Source organism: Somniosus microcephalus, chromosome 4 (assembly GCF_052327205.1).
Source record: "Somniosus microcephalus isolate GS21.2 chromosome 4, FLI_Smic_1.0, whole genome shotgun sequence".
Taxonomy (NCBI): Eukaryota; Metazoa; Chordata; class Chondrichthyes; order Squaliformes; family Somniosidae; genus Somniosus; species Somniosus microcephalus.
Window position 1 is genome coordinate 132,573,155 of NC_140990.1, and position 23,501 is coordinate 132,596,655.

Genomic DNA, 23,501 nt, shown 5'->3' on the forward strand with positions numbered 1-23,501 from the left:
CATCACCCTCTGCCTTCTGCCACTAAGCCAGTTTTGTATCCAATGTGCCAAGGCACCCTGGATTCCATGGGCTCTTACCTTCTTGACCAGTCTCCTGTGCGGGACTTTATCGAAGGCCTTACTGAAATCCATGTATACCACATCCACTGCGTTACCCTCATCCACACACCTAGTCACCCCCTCAAAAAATTCAATCAAATTAGTCAGACATGATCTTCCCTTGACAAAGCCATGTTGACTATCCCTGATTAATCCTTGCCTCTCCAAGTGGAGACAAATTTTGTCCCTCAGGATTTTTTCCAGTAATTTTCCTACCACTGATGTTAGGCTCACTGGCCTGTAGTTCCCCGGTTTTTCCCTACTACCCTTCTTGAATAATGGTACTACATTAGCGGTTCTCCAGTCCTCTGGCACATCCCCTGTGGCCAGAGAGGTCCTGAATATATGTGTTAGAGCCCCCGCAATCTCCTCCTTTGCCTCACACAGCAGCCTGGGGTACATTTCATCGGGGCCTGGGGATTTATCCATTTTTAGGCCAGCTAAAACCGCCAATACCTCCTCCCTCTCGATGTTAATATGTTCGAGCATATCACAGTCCCCCCGCCCTATTTCTATGTCTACATCGTCCTTCTCCATAGTGAAAACAGATGCAAAAAATTCATTTAGAACCCCTCCTACATCTTCCGGCTCCACACACAGATTGCCACTTTTGTCCCTAATGGGCCCTATTTTTTCCCTAGTTATCCTTTTACCCTTAATATACTTATAAAACATCTTCGGATTTTCCTTTATTTTGCTCGCCAGTGTTATTTCATGGCCCCTCCTTGATCTCCTAATTTCTTTTTTAAGTATCCCCCTGCACTTTTTGTACTCCTCTAGGGCTTCCACCGTCTTTAGCCTTTTGTATCTACCAAAAGCCCTCCTTTTTTTCCTAATCCATTCCCGTATATCCCCTGACATCCACGGTTCCCTGTGGTTTTTGGAACCACTCTTGACCTTTATGGGAACATGTTGCCCTTGTATGATCTCAATCTCCCTTCTGAAAGCCTCCCATTGCTCCGATGCGGATTTTCCTACAAGTAGCTGATCCCAGTCCATTTTGGCCAGATCCTGCCTTATCCTATTAAAATCAGCCTTCCCCCAATTTAGAACCTTTATTTCCGGCCCATCCCTGTCCTTTTCCATGACCACCTTAAATCTTACCATATTATGGTGGCCATCTTAAATTCAGTTCTCTCCAGTCATGGTTGGAGACTGGTGTTGAAAGATGTGCTACTGGATTTTTAAAGTTAATAAAGCCTAGATTAGAAAGGCAAATCTATTCTTTATTTCAATTTATTAACTTTTTATCAGAATGGAGCGATATCTTCATCCAGAACGATTCAATGCTGACCCTAATTCTGCAGGAGTGGATGATAAATGGTAACATGCCAACTCAATCCTCCACCTCATACGGGCAGTACCGAGAGTTTTATAAGTCTTCAGTTTGCGAAGGAAAAGTGTTTGAAAATCTTGCCTGTTACTTATCAGGTGTGTATGGCTCAGACGACCCTTACTTCACAAGTAGCTGGTTGTTGCCTTGTGAAAATGATTCTTCTAGGTAATACGTACACTGATATATGCCTATCTGTTTTGCCTAATCTTTGTGCGGATATTTTGATTGGTCATGATGTGCTTAAATTACATGAGTCTCTCAGTCTTTCGTTTGGAGGGACTAAGCCACCCTTCTCCATTTGTGGATTAACTTCTTTATCCATTTCTCCATTATCACTTTTTTCCAATTTGATGCTGGATTGTAAGCCAATTGCTACCAAGTCAAGAAGGTATAGCAGTCAGGATAGAGAATTTATTAATTCTGAAGTCCAACGTCTTTTATTGGAAGGAATCATTGAACCTGGTTGTTCGCCTTGGCGGGCTCAGGTAGTTGTCACCACTAACGAGAGACATAAGAAACGAATGGTGATAGACTACTCTCAAACTATTAATAGGTATACTCAATTAGATGCGTACCCTTTGCCTAAGATTGATGAGCTTATCAACAAAGTATCTCAGTATAAGTTTTTTAGCACTGTTGATTTAAAGAGTGCTTATCATCAGAGTCCTATTGTTAAGAGGGATCAACCATATACAGCCTTTGAGGCTGGTGGAAAGCTGTATCAGTTTTGCCGAATACCATTTGGTGTTACTAATGGTGTTGCTTGTTTTCAATGGGCAATGGATGCTTTTATAAGTGATAACTCTCTCTCTGACACCTTTTCATATTTAGATGATATCACGGTGTGTGGTAAATCAAGGGTGGAGCATGATTCTAATTTAGAAAGATTCCTTCAAGCTGCACAAAAAGTTGGTTTAACTTTTAATAAAGAGAAGTGTATCTTTTCGATTACTGAGGTAAATCTACTGGGGTATATTATCTTGGGAAATATGATTAAACCAGATCCAGAACGTTTGCGATCATTGATCGATTTACCTTATCCTACTAATTCTAAGGCTTTGCAACGAGTTGTTGGACTGTTTTCTTACTATTCTAATTGGATTGCAAACTTTTCGCAGAAGATCTGGCCCCTTATTCGGGCTACGACATATCCTCTATCATGGGAGGCCAGGACATGTTTTGATAATTTTAAAAAGGATATCTTAGGAGCAGTTGTGCATTCTATTGATGAGCAGGTTCCCTTTGTGATTGAGACGGATGCTTCTGATTTTGCAATTGGGGCTACTCTGAACCAGAATGGAAGACCTGTGGCCTTTTTCTCACGTACCTTGAACAATAGTGAAAAAAGACATTCTTCAATAGAAAACGAGGCATATGCAATAGTAGAAGCACTGCGTAAATGGAGACATTATTTATCGGGGCGACATTTCACTTTGTTAACTGATCAAAAATCTGTGTCCTTTATGTTTGATGGAAACATTTTGGAAAGATCAAAAATGATAAAATAATGAGGTGGAGGATTGAGTTGGCATGTTACCATTTTGATATAGTTTATCGTCCGGGGAAGGATAATGTTGCTGCTGATGCACTGTCGAGGGCTTATTGTTCTGTGATTCACGGAGATACGCTTATTAATCTTCACAATGCCTTATGTCATCCTGGGGTTACGAGGATGATACACTTCGTATGCAGTAAGAATTTGCCCTTTTCAGTTGAAGACGTCAAGCGGATGACTTCATCATGTTCTATTTGTGCTCGGTGTAAACCGAATTTCTTTAAGCCTCAACGAGCTCATCTTATAAAGGCTACTTCTCCTTTTGAACGTCTGAGCGTTGATTATAAGGGGCCTCTTCCTTCAACGACTCAAAATCGGTACATATTTACTGTTGTGGATGAGTTTTCAAGGTTTCCTTTTGCTTTTCCTTGCGAAGATGTATCAGCTGCTACAGTTATCAAATGTTTGACTCAACTTTTTGTCATCTTTGGGATGCCTGCGTATATCCATTCGGATCAGGGAAGTTCTTTTATGTTCTCCCAGTTGAAGGAATACCTTCAGAGTCGGGGAATTTCTACTAGTAGAACTACCCCGTATAACCCCCAGGATAATGGACAGTGCGAACAATACAATGGGGTGATCTGGAAGGCAGTTATGTTGGCTTTGACATCCCGGAACCTTAAGAATACACAGTGGGAAATGATACTGCCTGATGCGTTGCATTCCATTAGATCATTGCTTTCAACGGCTACTAATGTGACCCCCCATGAAAGGCTCTTTAATTACCCGCGGAGATCTACTATGGGATATTCGGTACCTTCATGGCTTACTATGCAGGGACCTCTGCTGCTTCGACGCCATGTTAGATTGTCAAAATATGATCCTTTAGTGGAGGAGGTGGAGCTGTTGGAGGCAAATTCCCAATATGCTCATATGCGATTCCAAGATGGGAAAGAAAGTACTGTTTCAATTAAAGATTTGGCTCCTTGTGGTGGCCAGCCCTCTTCTGAGGATACTAATAATAGTCACGATTCAGATAATGTGGATGTTGTTATAGATACTACGAATATTTCCAATCCTACTGCAGATAATTATACTTCTATTAGTCAGCCTTTGATGGATGTTCATGACCATCCTAGTTTACTTCCTGATGGGATTTCCAATCCGGAAACCGTTGATAATCGGGATATGGATAGCCTCCCTGCAGAAGATACTTCGGTGTCTCCAGGTGTGGGAGGGCAAGGAATTTCAGCAAGGTTAAGAAGGTCCACACGAACAAGATATCCGGTCGACCGATTGAAAACGGACTTTTAAATTGATAGTAATGTTTTAAAATTGTTGAAATGTTATATTTGTATTTTAGTTGTAAATAAATTAATTATAAATTGTAAAGGTTGTTTTAGGTTGCAGCATGTTTTAAAAGGAGGGGTGAATGTGGTGATTATTTCCTATGTTTAATAAGAAGTATTGTGATTGGTGAATGGGATGGTTGTTCTCTGTGTTATTAAGAAGTATTGTAATTGGTTGTTTGTTTCTACCTTGAGATATTCTGTAAACTCATTGGTAGTGGATGTCAGGTGATTTGTGGTGGCCATCTTAAATTCAGTTCTCTCCAGTCATGGTTGGAGACTGGTGTTGAAAGATGTGCTACTGGATTTTTAAAGTTAATAAAGCCTAGATTAGAAAGGCAAATCTATTCTTTATTTCAGTTCCCCATTATAACTTCCCCTGCTTCTGACTGCAAGGGACCGACACTTGATTTCACTAATCTTTTTCTCTTCACATGTCTATAAAAGCTCTGACAGTCAGTTTTCATGTTCCCTGCAAGCTTACTTTCATGTTCTATTTTCCCCTTCTTAATTAATCCTTTTGTCCTCCTTTGTTGAATACTAAACTGCTCCCAATCCTCAGGGTTACCGCTTTTTCTGGCCAATTTATATGCCCTCTCCTTGGATCTTATGCTATCCCTAATTTTCCTTGTAAGCCACGGTTGAATCACCCTTTTTGTTTTATTCTTATCCCAAACTGGGATGAACAACTTCTGTAGTTCATCCATGCGGTCTTTTAATGTTTGCCATTGCCTATCCACCGTCAACCCTTTGAGTGACATTCCCCAAACAATCCTACCCAATTCGCGCCTCATACCATCATAGTTCCCTTTATTAAAATTCAGGACCCTAGTCTCCGAGTCAACTACGTCACTCTTCATCCTAATGAAGAATTCTATCATATTATGATCGCTCTGACCCAAGGGACCTCGTACAACAAGATTGCTAATTAATCCTCTCTCATTACATAATACCCAGTCTAAGATGCCCTGATCTCTGGTTGGTTCCTCGACATATTGTTCCAGAAAACCATCCCATAAACATTCTAGGAATTCCTCCTCCACAGTATTTTTACTAATTTGGTTAGCCCAACCTATTTGTAAATTAAAGTCACCCATGATGACAGCTGTGCTCTTACTGCATGCTTCTCTAATTTCCCTTTTAATGCCATCCCCAACCTCCGTATTACTGTTTAGAGGCCCATATACCACTCCCACTAACGTTTTCTGCCCCTTGATTTTCCTCAGTTCGATCCAGACAGATTCCGCATTATCAGAGTTCATATCCTTCCTTTCAATTGTGTTAATCCCCTCTTTAACCAGCAATGCTACCCCACCTCCCTTTCTGTTTTGCCTATCCTTCCTAAATATTGAATACCCCATGATGTTGATTTCCCAGACTTGGCCACCCTGGAGCCATGTTTCTGTAATCCCAATCAAATCATATTTGTTTACCTCTATTTGCGCAGCTATTTCACCCACCTTGTTCCGAATGCTGCTTGCATTAAGCCACAAAGCCTTCAGGCTTGTTTTTTTAAAGCTCTCAGACCTATATGAATTATTATTTACTGTGACCATGTTTGATTTAAACCGTTGAGTTCTCTGCCTTCGAATTTTGTTTTTCTCCTTCCTGTCTTTTGCTTTTTTCCATGTTTCCCTTTCCTCTGTCACCCTGCTCAGGTTCCCAACTTTAGTTTAAGCCCTCCCCAAAAGCACTAGCAAACACTCCCCCTAGGACATCGGTCCCGGCCCTGCCCAGGTGCAAACCGTCCCGTTTGTACTGGTCCCACCTCTCCCAGAACTGGTTCCAATGTCCAAGGAATTTGAATCCCTCCCCCTTGCACCATTGCGCGAGCCACGTATATATTTGAAATATCCTCCTATTTCTACTCTGACTAGCACGTGGCACTGGTAGCAAACCTGAGATTACTACCTTTGAGGTCCTATATTTTAATTTACCTCCTAACTCCCTATATTCTGCTTTGGGACTTCATCCCGTTTTTTACCTATATCGTTGGTGCATATGTGCACCATGACAACTGGCTGTTCCCCCCCCAAAAAACATTCTGCAGCCACTCCGAGATGTCCTTGACCCTTGCACCAGGGAGGCAACATGTGGTGTATGTGCCTTTAAGAGCAATTATGGTGTATGTGCCTTTAAGAGCCCCAGGTGTGCGTAATGCCGGTAATTGCCACTTGGGCTATATAAGCCTGTGTATTGTGTATATCCTTTAGAACCCCCCCCCCCAGACTTGCTTAGTAAATACCTATGAACCAACTCCTGCCTTCAGTGTCTTTATCTACACACGGACACTACAGTGGTGACGAAGTGGAAACGGACTTACCTGCAATTCGGCAGCACCTCAAGGACATCGATTCCTCCAGCGTCCAGAAGACTCAAGGAAGTAATAGAAACTGTGGTTTCACCAGCTGGCCAAGCTGGTGGCAGGTACTGCGCTAATCCTTCCCGGGCATCAGGCTGGGGCTCCAGCGGCGGGCTCTACAGCTGATACAGGCAGCAAAATCGGAGGCAAGCAATAACGGACTGGGAGGGTGCACTCGGGAGATGGCCGGCGCGGCAAGCAGGTCAACGTTTAGACCTCCATTGGGAATGAGTCTCCAACAGTGAATAAACGGAAACCACAGTAAAACAGCGTTGTTATCGGTAGCAGCGGCGGGAAAGCACAGGAAGCGCCGTATCGTTGCTACAGAGGGAAAAAAAAAAAGCGCGGGAAGCGCCATATCTTTTTTGAAATGCCTAAGTCTGGCAATATTGATGCTTTTGATAATGAAACAGAGCCTAACTTTGGCAGTATTGATGTTTTTGATAACAAGATAGAGGATTGGACCACATATGTAGAAAGAGTGGAGGTGTTTTGCACCGCAAATGGAATAGAAGATAAAAAAAAAGCTTCAGTGCTTCTGGATCTAATGGGCGCAGAAACATACAAGCTGTTATGCAACTAAATCACTCCAGCCGAACCGATGGACAAGAATTTTAAGGAGATTGTTGATACCCTACACTGCCAATTCGAGGCAGGACTGGCAGATTCTCTGCAAGACAAATTCATCTGCGATCCCCTAAGTGTAGAAACACAAAAAAACGGTATCTTCTGGAAAAGATTTAACACTGGACAAGGCTTTCAGTGCAATAGGAGCGGCAAAGATACAGCAAAGGCCACAGGACTTCGGCACCCATGAATTGACACGGGGTTACGAGAGATGTTATCGCTGTGGCAGATCCAACCATGACCAGAGGGATTGCTGGTTCAAAGAAAAAGCATGCAGGCGATGCGGAAAGATGGGACACATTCCACGTATATGCCGATCTGAAAATAAAAAATCCACTAACGGGAAAAGAATCAATAAGGAAAAGCACAGAAAGGCACAAATGATGACGGACAGTAGCTCCAAAGACCAGAAGAGCGATAGCGACTCCGGGAACAAGAGACTAAGCTCTCTCAAATTACATAATGTAATTGCCAATGAAGATTACCAGACCATTTGGGTTACCCTCATAATAGCAGGGTCCCCAGTTAAAATGGAGCTAGATACAGGATCAGCTCTAACCGTAATAAATCGACGAGATTACGAGAGGCTATTTTCGCATATACCTCTAAAAGACACATCCATTATCTTAAAAACATATACGGGGCAGAAAGTATACCCCAAAGGAAAAATAAAGGTGCCTGTGGTATACAACGGCAAAGAAATACAAAAGTTGTATTTATACATTCTACAAGATGGTGGTCCACCGTTGTTGGGACGTGAATGGATAAGGAAGATACGTTTAGACTGGCACTCCATTCAGGCACTGACGGTGACCAGTAAGGAAAAAAACAATGATGACATCATACCTGAACGATTAAAAGACATCTTGGCCAACGCCAAAGAAGTGTTTCAAGAGAAACTAGGAACCTTGAAAGGCATCACCGCCTCAATAAAAGTGGAAGATGCAGCAATTCCAAAATTTATTAAGGCAAGACCGGTGCCATACGCAATACGTCTGGCAGTCGAGGCAGAGCTGGAGAATTTGGAAAAGGCAGGCGTATTATCCAAAATAGATTGGAGTGAATGGGCAACACCCATCATTCCAGTCATGAAAAAAGCATTGAAAAATAACTCTGAGGAACAGAGAAAAAATTCGCATCTGTGGGGACTTTAAGGTGACTCTAAACCCGGTCCTTCACATGGTACAGTATCCTCTTCCGAGGATAGAAGATATTTTCGCCTCACTATCCGGAGGAAAACGTTTCACAAAAATTGACTTGGCACAGGCATATCTACAGATGGAGGTTGAGGAGACCTCTAAAAGTATCTCACAATAAACACACACAAAGGCCTGTACCAGTACAATCGACTGGTTTTTGGAGTAGCATCAGCTCCAGCTATCTGGCAAAGCGCTATGGAGCAAGTCCTGCAAGGGATTCCGGGGACTCAGTGTTACCTAGACGACATCCTTATAACAGGAGAAAACGACAACGAGCACCTTGCCAATTTGGAGCAGGTGCTCACTAGGCTGAAAGAACGGGGCCTACGAGCAAATCGCCCCAAGTGCGAATTTTTCCAAAATCAGATATCATATTGTGGCCACATAATTAATAAGGAAGGGTTGCATAAGTCACCTGAAAAAATTGAAGCAGTTATAAAAGCCCCAGCACCTGAAAATGTTTCACAGTTGAGGTCATTCCTGGGATTAATAAATTACTATCATAAATTTTTACCGAACTTATCAACTATTCTACACCCTCTTAATGATCTTCTACACACAGGAGTGATTTGGAAATGGAACGAAGACTGTAAACATGCCTTCCATAAATGTAAAGACTTAATCACATCCGAGAAAGTTTTGGCTCATTACAACCCATCACTACCAATCAGACTGGTGTGCGATGCATCCCCTTATGGCATAGGAGCGGTATTGTCCCATAGAGTCCCTGATGGCTCGGAACGGCCGATAGCTTTTGCGTCACGCTCATTGAACTCAGCTGAGCGTAACTATGCCCAGATAGACAGGGAAGCACTCAGCCTGGTATGGGGAGTGAAGAAATTCAACCATTACCTACACGGACAAAAATTTACCTTGCTGATTGACCATCAACCCCTCATCTCCATATTCAACCCTAAGAAAAGTGTCCCCATTATGACGGCACAAAGACTACAGCGGTGCTCCCTTTTTCTAGGGGCACACCAATACAACATTGAATACAAAGGGTCAAAACAGCATGTGAATGCTGACGGTTTATCGCGCCTGCCATTGCCAATGATAGAAGAGGCACCTACAGTAGACCCAGTAGAAATTTTCCACTCTACCATAGTGGAATGTCTACCGGTGACAAATTCTGCCATTGAAAGGGAGACCAGAAATGACCCTACTCTCTCACGGGTCTACGATTTAACAATGAAGGGATGGCCAGCACATGGCGAACCACTGTTGCCAGCATTCTCGCAAAGAAGAGAACAGCTGTCAGTGTGCCGAGGAACCTTGATGTGTGGATCCAGAGTGGTGATTCCACCCAAACTCCAGGATAAAGTGCTAAAGGAGCTTCACGAGGGGCATCTGGGTGGAGTGAAAATGAAGAACCTAGCTAGGGCGTTTGTATGGTGGCCAGGTTTCGATGGAGACATCGAAGACATGACCAACAGCTACCTATGATGCCAGAAGGTCCAAAATGTTCCGCCACAGGCCCCTCTACATCCATGGGAGTGGCCCTCATCTCCCTGGCAAAGGGTGCACATCGACTTTGCTGGTCCATTTATGGACTCAATGTTCTTAATCGCAGTTGATGCACACTCCAAGTGGCCGGAGGTAATAAAGATGTCCTCCACCACCATGGAGAAAACCATCACAGTATTAAGGACTATATTTGCCAGGAATGGGCTGCCGGAACATATATGTTCTGATAATGGACTGCAATTTGTGTCCGAAGAATTCAGAAAGTTCTTAAAGAACAATGGGGTAAAGCACTACACGTCCGCCCCATACCATCCCGCCACCAATGGATTGGCTGAAAGGTTTGTCCAGACCTTCAAGAAGGCCATAAAGGCCATGGGTAATGAAGACATAAAACTTCAGCACAAGGTGGACAACTTCTTATTTGCATATAGGAATGCAACACATATGGTTACAAACCAAACTCCCGCCATGATGTTCTACAATAGAAACCTAAGATGCCGGCTGGATTTGGTCAAGCCCAACATCCGAAGGGACGTGGAGAACCGGCAGTTTCAGGGCATGAATGAAAGGCCAACTAGGGCCTTCCAGATAGGCCAACCGGTTTTGGCCCGGGACTATCGTACCGAGAAATGGCAGCCTGGAACTATCTGCACACGACTAGGACCACTGATGTATACCGTGGACATCGGAGAAAGCATAATAAGGCGCCATGCTGACCAAATCATCAAGTCATCCGAAAAGGGACAACCTACACCACCATGCTATACATCTAACGATGAAGTAGAGATACCCATATCTACCTCCGATCCGGTGATACTGGAACCCGATGAACCCAACACTGGCCTTCAAGCCGAATCAGCCTTGCCAGAAGAACCTACTACACCACCAGAAACTACTACACCCCCGAGGCGTTATCCGGACCGAGTCAGGAAGCCTCCTGAGAGACTAACTTATAGTTAATTAATACAGCAATGTATATTATTTTGCATATAACATGTAATTAATAATTACTTAAAATATGATGTACTAGTTAGCTAGAAGGGGAGGAATTGTGGTGTATGTGCCTTTAAGAGCAATTATGGTGTATGTGCCTTTAAGAGGCCCAGGTGTGCGTCATGCCGGTAATTGCCACTTGAGCTATATAAGCCTTTGTATTGTGTATATCCTTTAGAACCCCCCCCCCCCAGACTTGCTTAGTAAATACCTATGAACCAACTCCTGTCTTCAGTGTCTTTATCTACACATGGACACTACACAACACACCATCCTGGAGTCTCAATTGCGGCCGCAAAAACGCCTATCTATTCACCTTACAATTGTGTCCCCTATCACTATAGCTCTTCCACTCTTATTCCTCCCAGCCTGTGCAGCAGAGCCACCCATGGTGCCAGGAAGTTGGCTGCTGCTGCCTTCCCCTGATGAGTCATCCCCCCCAACAATATTCAAAGTGGTATATCTGTTCGAGAGGGGGATGGCCACAGGGGATTCCTGCACGAACTGCCTGTGCCTCTTACTCTGCCTGCTGGTCACCCATTCCTTTCCTGCCTGTACAGTCTTTACCTGTGGTGTGACCAACTAGCTAAATGTTATATTCACGATGTCCTCAGCATCGCGAATGCTTCAAAATGAATCCATCCACAGCTCCAGTGCCGCAATGCGGTCTGTCAGTAGCTGCAGCTGGACACACATCCGGCACACATGGTCGTCAGGGACGCAGGAAGCATCCCTGATTTCCCACATATAGCAGGAGGAGCATACTACGGGGCTGGGCTGTCCTGCCATGACTTACCTTTTAATTAATTAATTAAAATTACATGCATCCCACCAATTTCACTTCAATTAAATGATATACTCAAAGGCCCTTGATTAATAGTAGTCCCCGCTACACAACAGAGACCTTAGAAACCACAAAATTTAAGTTTAGAAAAATTTTGAAAGAAAATACTCACCAACCAATCACTTACCTGCTACTTGGTGACGTCACACTTCGATTACTTTTTGCTTCCCTCTCCCGGAACCTGGATTGGTAAGCTGCCTCTGGTGCTCCCTCGCAGGTCCGCTGCCTCTCCACTCTCGGGGCTCTGGGCCTCGCTGCCTCGGGCTGCTCCTTTATCCTCCACCGCCTCTGGTGCTCCCTCGCAGGTCCGCCGCCTCTCTGCTCTCAGGGCTCTGGGCCTCGCTGCCTCGGGCTGCTCCTTTTATCCTCCACTGCCTCTGTTGCTCCCTCACAGGTCTGCCACCTCTCCGCTCTCGGGGCGCTGGGCCTCGCTGCCTCGGGATGCTCCTTTTATCCTTTGCCGCCTCTGGTGCTCCCTCGCAGATCCGCCGCCTCTCTGCTCTCGGGGCTCTGGGCCTCATTGCTTCGGGCTGCTCCTTAAGTACCTCCGCTGCCTCTGATGCTCCTTTGCAGGTCCACCGCCTCTCCGCTCTCGCGGCTCTGGGCCTTGCTGTCTCGGGCTGCTCCTTAAGTACCGCCACCACATCTGGTGCTCCCTCGCAGGTCCGCTGCCTCTCTGCTCTCCTTTATTGGCAGGAAGGAGCGAATCCAATTCATCTTAAACTAGATTGAGTTAGAATTGGGCAAGCTGGAATGTCACAGGAATGCATTGAATGTTGGTCGGTTAATATCGCACATGGTGATTTCCAGGTTACAATAATTTCACCATTGTACTACCAGTAGTTTACAATGCAGGTCATGATGCATTATTGATAGTTCATGATATTATATCAATATTGTATTGTGTGAATAATTGTCAGCAGGACACGTGAATATTGCTCAACTACCGACATTTTTTGTTTAAAATATTTAATTTAATGTAATTTTAACTAATTTTAAATATGTGATGATTTCTCAAAATGTATTTAATGCTTAATGGTGTTTTTTAATGTGATCCCCATTCATGCTTTTGACAGATCTGTGCGGAGAGGCCTTTCAAAGTATGTAGGGAGATTCCCTTCTTTGATTGGTTTCCCATGGCACATATGATCCCAGGGATGCTTGCGAACCACAAGCACCCCTGGGATACCTGGGCCTCGGCGCGCGCGGATCAGGAGGGGCCCTGGTTTGGAAGTGTCGGGACCGAAGCAGCCAGCAGTTAAGTTCATAGTATTTTCCCGATTGGAGGCATTTGCACACAGGAAGCCTCCGATTGGAAAATCCGGCCCATTGTGTCAGTTTTAACAAAATCGTCTTCGCTTCCTTTCAGTTATGTCTTACACAAATCAAATTCTGCTTTTTTTAGAGTGTTCTTCAATTTATTCCTTCGATATTTTGGCTCCTCTCCTAATGACATCGATTTCTGGAGTAGGGATTCAGAGAAATGCTAGCTTGACCAAGTTAAACTGATCCCTTGTGGTAAAATCCATAAAATGGACCTAAAGCATATACATGTATTTTATTTGAAAATATCACTACGTGAGTGTATGTGTGTGTGTTTTGCTTATGTTTAATTGTTACTTAGAGGAATTATTTCGAAGGAAGATTCCTATTGCCTACTTTACAAATTTCTGCCCAAGCTGTAAAAGACGAACGGGATGGTATCAGGAGCGATCTACAAGTGTTTACCAACTCATATTAAACACAATGAATATTAAGTCAATGGCGGGTAATATAGGAATTCAACTAGCATATTATCTGTTTTATTGCAAAAGCACACACCCTCTGCACGCAAAGATACATGCTAAGTTGATAGACAGATAGACAGACAGACAGATAGATAGATAGATAGATAAATGGACAGACAGTCAGACAGGCAGTCAGACAGATTGATAGCTAGATATAAAGATAGATAGTTAACTAGATAGATAGATAGATAAATAGCTAGATAGATAGCTAGATAGATAGCTAGATAGATATAGAGTATGGTAGACAGATGAGAAGATAGTCGAACAGACAGCGACCCATGCAGGTAGGCAGAACAGTGGCAAATGGAATTCAATCCGGAGAAGTGTGAGGTAATGCATTTGTGGAGGGCTAAGAAGGAAACGGATTACACATTAAATGGCAGGACACTGAGTAGCATAGAGGAACAAAGGGAACTTGGAGTGCATGTCCACAGATCCCTGAAGGTTGCAGGCTAGGTAGATAACGTGGTTAAAAAGGCATACAGAATGCTTGCCTTTATTAGCCGTGGCATAGAATACAAGAGCAGGGGGGTTATGCTTCAAGTGTATAAAACACGAGTTAGGCCTCAGCTAGAGTTTTGCGTGCAGTTCTGGTCACCACATTACAGGAAAGATGTGATTGCAATAGAGAGGGTACAGAGGAGATTAACAAGAATGTAACCGGGGGTAGAGAATCTTACACATGAGGAAAGATTGGATAGGCTGGATCTGTCTTCCTTGGAGCAGAGGAGGCTGAGGGGAGACATTATTGAGGTGTATAAAATTATGAGGGGCCTAGATAAAGTGTATAGAAAGGACCTATTTCCCTTAGCAGAGGGGTCAAAAACCAGGGGCACGGATTTTAAGTAGTTGGTGGAAGGTTTAGAGGGGATTTTGAGGGAAAGGTCTTCACCCAGAGGCTTGTGGGGCTCTGGAACGCATTGTCTGAAAGGGTGGTAGAGGCAAGAACCCTAACCACATTAAAAAAGCACTTGGAATGCTGTAACCTGCAGGGCTACGGAACTAGAGCTGGGAAGTGATTTAGGCTGGATAGCTTTTTGTTGGCCGGCACAGACACGATGGGCCGAAATGACCTCCTTCCAGGCTGTAACTTTCTATGATTCTACGATTCTATGCATAGTTATGAATTGGTTACACAATTTTTCCCATTATATTTTCATCTCTCTGTTCCTCAGATAGACTCACAGGTTAAAACTGCTGGAGTGCTTTTCTCTTAACCTGGACTTTTTGCTGTGGGTCTGGGGCAAAGAGTAATCAAAGCTCTGGGATACCAGTAATTAACCAAAAACTAAACCGCGCCACAGGAGAAAAGAATTACAAACAGCAGAGCGAGTCAGTGGGAAAACTGACGCACAAATTATTATAATTTGTGTTCTGACGCAGGGTGAACAGTTCAAGATATATCAGAGGTGAAGGGATAGTGAACAGCCCACTGAACCACCAAATTCCCCATCAGGAGAGGTCCACTCTGTCTTGGCCAGATTCAGTGTCAGACATCAGCGATCACACACACACACACACACGTGCACACACACACACACACACACACACACACACACACACACACACACACACCATCATCCAATCCTCAATAACATGGAAGAAACATTCATCTCTTCTCCCTTGTCTGAATTGTGATCCAGGACAGAGACATATTTAGCATGTGTCTCCAAACATTGTGTTTCCAATAATTACATCCAATAGTAATCAGCTTCTAGTGTTCTAATTTACAGGATGTACTTTCACTGATGTTAGAATTCAACTAACTGCTGTAAAGCAGCAATAAAAAAAATAATTATTTCGGGAAAGGGCAGATGAATCATATCTTCAATGCCTCCTCTGCGATCTTCTCCGCTCCTCTTCTCTCCTATCCTCTGCTGCCAAGCCCCTCCACTTTACTTCCCTCCCGTTTCCCAGCTCTGAGGAAAAAACTCAGTATGGCCTTACATCAGGAAACTTCATCTTTACTGACAATTGTATTATCCGTCCCCATGTATCCATTACTGACCATGGCATTATCAGTCCCTATGTATCCTTACTGACCATTGTATTATCAGTCCCTATGTATCCTTACTGACCATGGCATTATCAGTCCCCATGCATCCTTACTAACCAATGTATTTTCGGTCCTCGTGTATCCATACTGACTAATGTATTATCGGTACCCATGTATACTTACTGACCAATGTATTATCAGATCTCATGTATCGTTATGACCATACTCTTATCAGTCGCCATGTAACCTTACTGACCAATGTATTATCGGTCTCCATGTATCCTTACAGACCATTGTATTATCTGTCACCATGTATCCTTACTGACCATTAAATTATCAGTCCCCACGTATCCTTACTGACCACTGTATTATCAGTCCCTATGTATCCTTACTGATCATTGTATTATCAGGCCCCATGTATTCTTACTGACAACTGTATTATCAGTCCCTGTGTATCATTACTGACCAGTGCATTATCAGTCCCCATGCATCCTTACTAACCAATGTATTATCGGTCCTCGTGTATCCATACTGACTAATGTATTATCGGTACCCATGTATACTTACTGACCAATGTATTATCACATCTCATGTATCGTTATGACCATACTCTTATCAGTCGCCATGTAACCTTACTGACCAATGTATTATCGGTCTCCATGTATCCTTACAGACCATTGTATTATCTGTCACCATGTATCCTTACTGACCATTAAATTATCAGTCCCCACGTATCCTTACTGACCACTGTATTATCAGTCCCTATGTATCCTTACTGATCATTGTATTATCAGGCCCCATGTATTCTTACTGACAACTGTATTATCAGTCCCTGTGTATCATTACTGACCAGTGCATTATCAGTCCCCATGAATCCTTACGGAGCATTGCATTCCCAGTCCGCATGTACCCTTGCTGAACATTGAATTATCAGTGACCATTAATCTTTACTGACCATTGTATTATCAGCCCCCATTAATCATTACGGACCATTGCATTATCTGTTCACGTGTTATTTATTGTTCAGTCAATTATCAGCCCACATATATACTTACTGACTTTTGCATTGTCAGTATTAATGTATCCTAAACGACCATTGCCTTTAATGCCTTTTTGTATTTTCTGACCATTGTATTATCAGCCCCATGTAATCTGACTGACCATTGTATTTTCAGTCCGCATGTATCATTGCTGTCCATCACATTAGCAGTCACCATTTACACTTTCTGACCATTGCATTATTATTCCACGTGTTTCCTTATTGTCCATACATTTATTAGTCCCCATGTATAATTACTGACACTTTTGTATGCGCCCAATATATCCTTGCTGACCATTGCATCAGCAGCTATGGCTCCTTATTGTCCACAGAATTATAAGTTCTCATGCAGCTTAACTGACCACTCAATCATCAACCCCATGTATCCTTACTGACCATTGCATTATGAGTCCACATTATCCTTACGGACCGTTGCATTATCAGGCAACTTGTATCATTACTGACACTTCCATTAATTGCTCCAAGTATCCTTTCAAACGATTGAATTTCAGTCCCCATGGATCCTTTCTGACTATTGTATTACGTGTCCCCATGTAACCTTACTGATCATTGTATTATCAGTCCCCATATATCCTTACTGACCATTATATTATCAGTCCCCATGTACCCTTACTAATCATTGAATTATCAGTCCCCATGTACCCTTACTGACCATTGTATTATCAGCCACAATGCAGCTTTACTGACCATTTTATTATCAGTCCCCATGTATCCTTACTGACCACTGTATTACCAGATCATACTATCAATTCACACATATCTTAAATAAACATTTCACTTTCAGCCCCATGTATTCTTGCTGACTATTTTACTAACAATCCCTATGTATCCTTATTGGCCATTGACTTATCAGTCCCCATGTATCCTTACTGACCATTGAATTATCAGTCCCCATGAATCCTTACCATTGTATTATCAGCCCCATGTATCCTTTCTGAGCACTGAATTATCAGTCCGCATGTATCCTTACTGACCATTGTATTATAAGCCCCATGTATCGTTACTGACCATTATATTTTCAGTCCCCACGTATTCGTACTGACCATTGCATTATCAGTCACCAGGTATCCTTACTGACTATTGGATTATCAGTCCCCATGTATCCTTACTGACCATTGTATTGTCAGTCCCCATGTATCCTTACTGACCATTGTATTATCTGTCCCCATGTATCCTTACTGACCATTGTATTGTCAGTCCCCATGTATCCTTACTGACCATTGAACTATCAGTCGCCATGTATCCTTACTGACCATTGTAATATTAGTCCCCATGTATCGTTGCTGACTATTGTATTATAAGCCCCCTTGTATCCTTACAGGCCATTGAATTATCAGTCGCCATGTATCCTTACTGACCATTGTATTATCAGTCCCCATGTATCCTTACTGACCATTGTATTATAAGTCCCCATGTATCCTTACTGACCATTGAATTATCAGTCGCCATTTATCGTTGCTGACCATTGTATAATCAATCCCTATATATCCTTACTGACCATTGCATTATCTGTCCCCATGTAACATTACTGACCATTGTATTCTCAGTCCCCATGTATCCTTACTGACCATTTTATTATCAGTCGCCCTGTATCCTTGCTGACCATTGTATTATCAGTCCCCATATATCCTTACAGACCAATGCATTAGCAGATCGCATGTATCCTTACTGATTCCAAGATGGCACCAGAGGGTGAGCGGGAGAAGCAGGCCAGCGCACGTGGAGCCGAGCCAGCAACAGTGGGGAGGAGGGGGCGGCTGAGGGACATCGTGCTCCCACTGCCACTGGAGGCCAAAGAATTGACTTTCTGAACACGGCGCAGTAAAAATAGCTGACGTGTCTCTGTGAGCTCCCACAGCTTTATTGTGGGAGTGATTGGGGAGTAAGCATTCCATTGTACTAGTTACATATGGCAAATAAAGAATCTTGAATCTTGAATCTTGAATCTTGAATCTTGAATCATTGTATTATCAGATCTCATGTATCCTTACTGACCATTGTATTATCAGTCGTAATGTATCATTACTGACCATTATATTATCAATCCCCATGTATCCTTACTGACCAATGTATTATCAATCCAAATGTATACTTATTTCCCATTGAGGTTATCATGCCCCATGTATCCTTCCTGAGCATTGTATTAACAATCACCAGTTATCCTTACTTAGCATTTTATTATCCGTCCACATGTATCCTTAACGACCATTGTATTATCTGTCCCCATTTACCGTACTGACCATTGTATTATCAATCCCAATGTATCCTTACTGACCATTGTCTTATCAGTCCCCGAATATCATTACTGACCATTGTATTATCAGTCCCCATGTAGCGTTACTGACCATGGTATTATCAGTCGCCATGTATCCTTGCTGACCACTGTATTATCAGTCCTGTATATCCTTACTGACCATTGTATTATCAGTCCCCATATATCCTTAATGACCATTGTATTATCAGTCCCTATGTAACCATATTGACCATTGTATAATCAATCCCCATGTATCCTTACTGACCATGGTATTGTCAGTCCCCATGTATCCTTACTGACCATTGTATTATCAGTCCCCATATACCTAACTGACCATGGTATTATCAGTCCCCATGTATCCTTACTGTCCATTGTATTATCAGCCCCCATATATAGTACTGACCATTGTAATAACAGTCCCCATGTATCCTTACTGCCCATTTTATTATCAGTCTCCATGTATCCTTGCTGACCATTGCATTTTAACTCCCCATGTAAAGTTGCTGACCATTGTATTATCAGTCCCCATGTATCCTTACTGACCATTTTATTATCAATCCCCATTTATCCTTACTGGCCATTGTATTATCAGTCCCCATGTATCCTTACTGACCATTGTATTATCAGTCACCATTTATCCTTACTGACCATTATATGATCCGTCCCCATGTATCCTTACTGACCATGGTATTATCTGTCCCCATTCATCCTTGCTGACCATCGTAATATAAGTCCCCATGAAGCCATACTGACCATTGTATTATCAGGCACAATGTATCCTTACTGACCATTGTATTGTTACTCCCCATGTATCCTTGCTGACCATTGTATTATCAGTCCCAATGTAGCCTTATTGACCATTGTATTATCAGTCCCCATGTATCCTTGCTGACCATCGTATTATCAGTCCCCATGAAGCCTTACTGACCATTGTATTATCAGTCCCCATGTAACCATACTGATCATTGTATAATCAGTCCCCATGCATCCTTACTTACCATTGTATAATCAATCCCCATGTATCCTTACTGACCATTGTATTATCAGTCACAATGTATCCTTACTGACCATTATATTGTCAGTCCCAATGTATCCTTACTGACCTTTGTATTGTCAGTCCCCATGCATCCTTACTGATTATTGCAATATAAGTCCCCATGTATCCTTACTGTCCATTGTATTATCAGCCCCCATGTATCCTTGCTGACCATTGCATTTGGCCTGCCCATGTAAAGTTGCTGACCATTGTATTGTCAGTCCCCATGTATCCTTACTGACCATTGTATTGTCATTCCCCATACATCCTTAATGACCATTGTATTATCATTCCCCATGTATCATTACTGACCATTGCATTTTCAGTCCCCGACTTCCAGGCACCAGGCTTGGCTCTGCTGCACAGGACGAGAGGAAAAACTGGGGTAGAGCTATAGTAATAGGGGATTCTATTGTAAGGGGAATAGATAGGCGTTTCTGTAGCCGCAAATGAGACTCCAGGTTAGTGTGTTGCCTCCCTGGTGCAAGGGTCTAGGATGTCTCAGAGCGGCTGCAGAACATTTTGGAAGGGGAGGGTGAAAAGCCAGTTTTCGTGGTGGAAAATTGGTACCAACGATATAGGTAAAAATAAGGAGATGAGGTGCTAAAAGATGAATATAGGGAGTTAGGAGGTAAATTAAATAACAGGACCACAAAGGTAATAATCTCATGATTGCAACCAGTGCCACGTGCTAGTCAGAGTAGAAATAGAAGGATATTTCAGCTGAATACGTGGCTAGAGGAATGTTGCAAGGGGGAGGGATTCAAATTCCTGGGACATTGGAACCGGTTCTGGGGCAGGTGGGACCAGTACAAACCGGACGCTCTGCACCTGGGCAGAACCGGGACCAATGTCCTAGTGGGGGCGTTTGCTAGTGCTCTGGGGGAGGGCTTAAACTAAAATGGCAGTGTGTTGGGAACCTGAGCAGGGAGTCATAGGAAAGGGAAACAAGGATAAAAGCAAAAGATAGGAAGGAGAAAAACAAAAGTGGCAGTCAGAGAAATCAATGGTTTAAATCAAATATGGCCACAGTAAATAATAATTTTAATAGGTCTAAGAGCATTAAAAAAACAAGCCTGAATGCTTTGGGTATTAATGCGAGGAGCATTCGTAATAAGTTGGATGATTTAGCTGCGCAAATAGAGGTAAAAGAATATGATTTGCTTGGGATTACGGAAACATGGCTCCAGGGTGGCCAAGGCTGGGAACTCAAAATCCAGTGGTATTCAATATTCAGGAAAGATAGGCAAAAAGGAAAGGGAGGTGGGGTAGCATAGCTGGTTAAAGAGGGGATTAACACAATTGTAAGGAAGGATATTAGCTCTGATGATATGGAATCTGTATGGGTAGAACTGAGAAATACCAAGGGGCAGAAAACGTTAGTGGGAGTGGTATATAGACCTCCAAACAGTAATGCAGAGGTTGGGGATGGCATTAAAAGGGAAATTAGAGAAGCGTGCAATAAGGGCACAGCAGTCATCATGGGTGACTTTAATCTAGATATTATTGGGCTAACCAAATTAGTAACAATAATGTGGAGGAGGAGTTCCTGGAATGTTTACGGGATGGTTTGCTGGACCAATATGTCGAGGAACAAACTAGAGATCAGGCCATCTTAGACTGGGTATTATGTAAAGAAAAAGGATTAATTAGCAATCTTGTTGTATGAGGCCCCTTGGGTCGGAGCGATCATAATATGATAGCATTCTTCATTAAGATGTAAAGTGAAGTAGTTGACTCAGTGACTAGGGTCCTGAATTTAAATAAAGGAAACTACAATGGTATGAGGCGCGAGTTGGGTAGGATTGATTGGGGAATGGCTCTGAAAGGGTTGATGGTGGATAGGCAATGGAAATAATTTCAAAGGCCGCATGGATGAACTACAGAATTTGTTCATCCCAGATTGGCATAAAAATAAAACAAAAATGGTGACTCAACTGTGGCTAACAATGCAAATTGGGATAGCATAAGATCCAAGGAGAGGACATATAAATTGGCCAGAAAAAGCAGTATACCTGAGGATTGGGAGCAGTTTAGGATTCAACAAAGGAGGACAAAGGTATTAATTAAGAAGTGGAAAATAGAATATGAGAGTAAGCTTGCAGGGTACATAAAAACTGACTTTAAAAGCTTTTATAGATATGTGAAGAGAAAAAATAGTTGAAGTCAAGCGTAGGTCCCTTGCAGTCAGAATCTGGGGAATTTATAATGGGGAACAAAGAAATGGCAGACCAATTAAATACAAATTTTGGTTCTGTCTTCACAAAGCAGGACACAAATAAACTCCCAGAGATGTCGGGGACCATAGGGTCTGATGAAAGGAAGGAACTGAAAGAAATCAGTATTTGTAGGGAAATTGTGTTAGGGAAATTGACGGGATTGAAGGCTGATAAATCCCCAGGGTCTGATCATCTACATCCTAGGGTACTTAAGGAAGTGGCCCTAGCAATAGTAGATGCATTGTGGATAGTCTTCCAACATTCGATGGAATCTGGAACATTACCCATGGATTGGAGGGTAGCTAATGTTACCCCACTATTCAAAAAGGTGGTAGAGAGAAAACGGGGAATTACAGACCGGTAAGCCTGACATCGGTAGTGGGGAAAATGCTAGAGTTAATTCTAAAAGATGTAATAGCAGAGCACTTGGAAAACAGTGGCAAGATCGGACAAAGTCAACATGGATTTACAAAAGGTAAACCGTGCTTAACTAATCTATTGGAATTTTTGGGGGACTAAACTGGCAAAATAGATAAAGGAGAATCTGTCGGTGTGGTGTATTTGGACTTTCAAAAGGCTTTCGATAAGGTCCCACATTAGAGATTAGCGTGTAAAATTAAGGCACATGGGATTGGGGGCAAGGTAATGGCCCAGAAATTCGCGTCTCCATGGCTGAGTACGCATGGGGTACTCATCCGTAAGCCCAATGGAAGTGCCGGTTTTCTGCATGCATTGCACATGCGCGGGTAACCGGCACTTCTGTTCCCCTGAAAGCAGGGGTTCAGTGGTCGAACGCGTGCGCGGGAGAGGCTGCGCGTGCGCATCAAACTTTGATTTTGATTACAGGTTTTCCCGGGAGGGTAAGCCGGCAGAAGTTAGACATTTTACAAGGTTAGTGGTGAATTAATTAAAATTAAAACATTTTTTCCACAAGTTTATTATTTTTAAATACTTTAAAGAAAGGTAAGTTTATTTTTAGCCCCGTTAGACAATAACATTATTGTTTTTTTAATTTAAATTATTGTTTAAAATAGTTATTTCATGTAATTTATAGTTTATTTTAAAAATGTGATTTAAAAAAAAATTATTTGAAGATTTAGTGATGTTATGGGGCCCGTAGTATTTCTAACTTTTGACAGGTCTTCCTGTCAGAAATATGAATGGAGCATTCCTTCCTCCAATTGGCTCCCCATGGCCCACATGATCCCAGGGGATGCATCAAACTAACTGGGCCCCTGGGATATGCAAGTACTGTGTGCCGGCAGCTGGAGCAGGCCCAGGATCAGAAATCCACGGGGGCCCAGAGCTCAACGGCTGGTGCGCAAGTTAAGTGCAGGCCAGGGGATTGCACCCGCGGGACGCCCCCGACCCGAAATTC

The 23,501-nt window shown here is 42.8% G+C and overlaps 1 pseudogene; it reads right to left on the reverse strand.

Annotated features, from left to right (window-relative positions):
- Nucleotides 1-4,897: 4,897 nt before the first annotated feature.
- The window catches only part of LOC147119786 (uncharacterized), an 81,106-nt pseudogene continuing 62,502 nt past the window's right edge, over nucleotides 4,898-23,501 (reverse strand).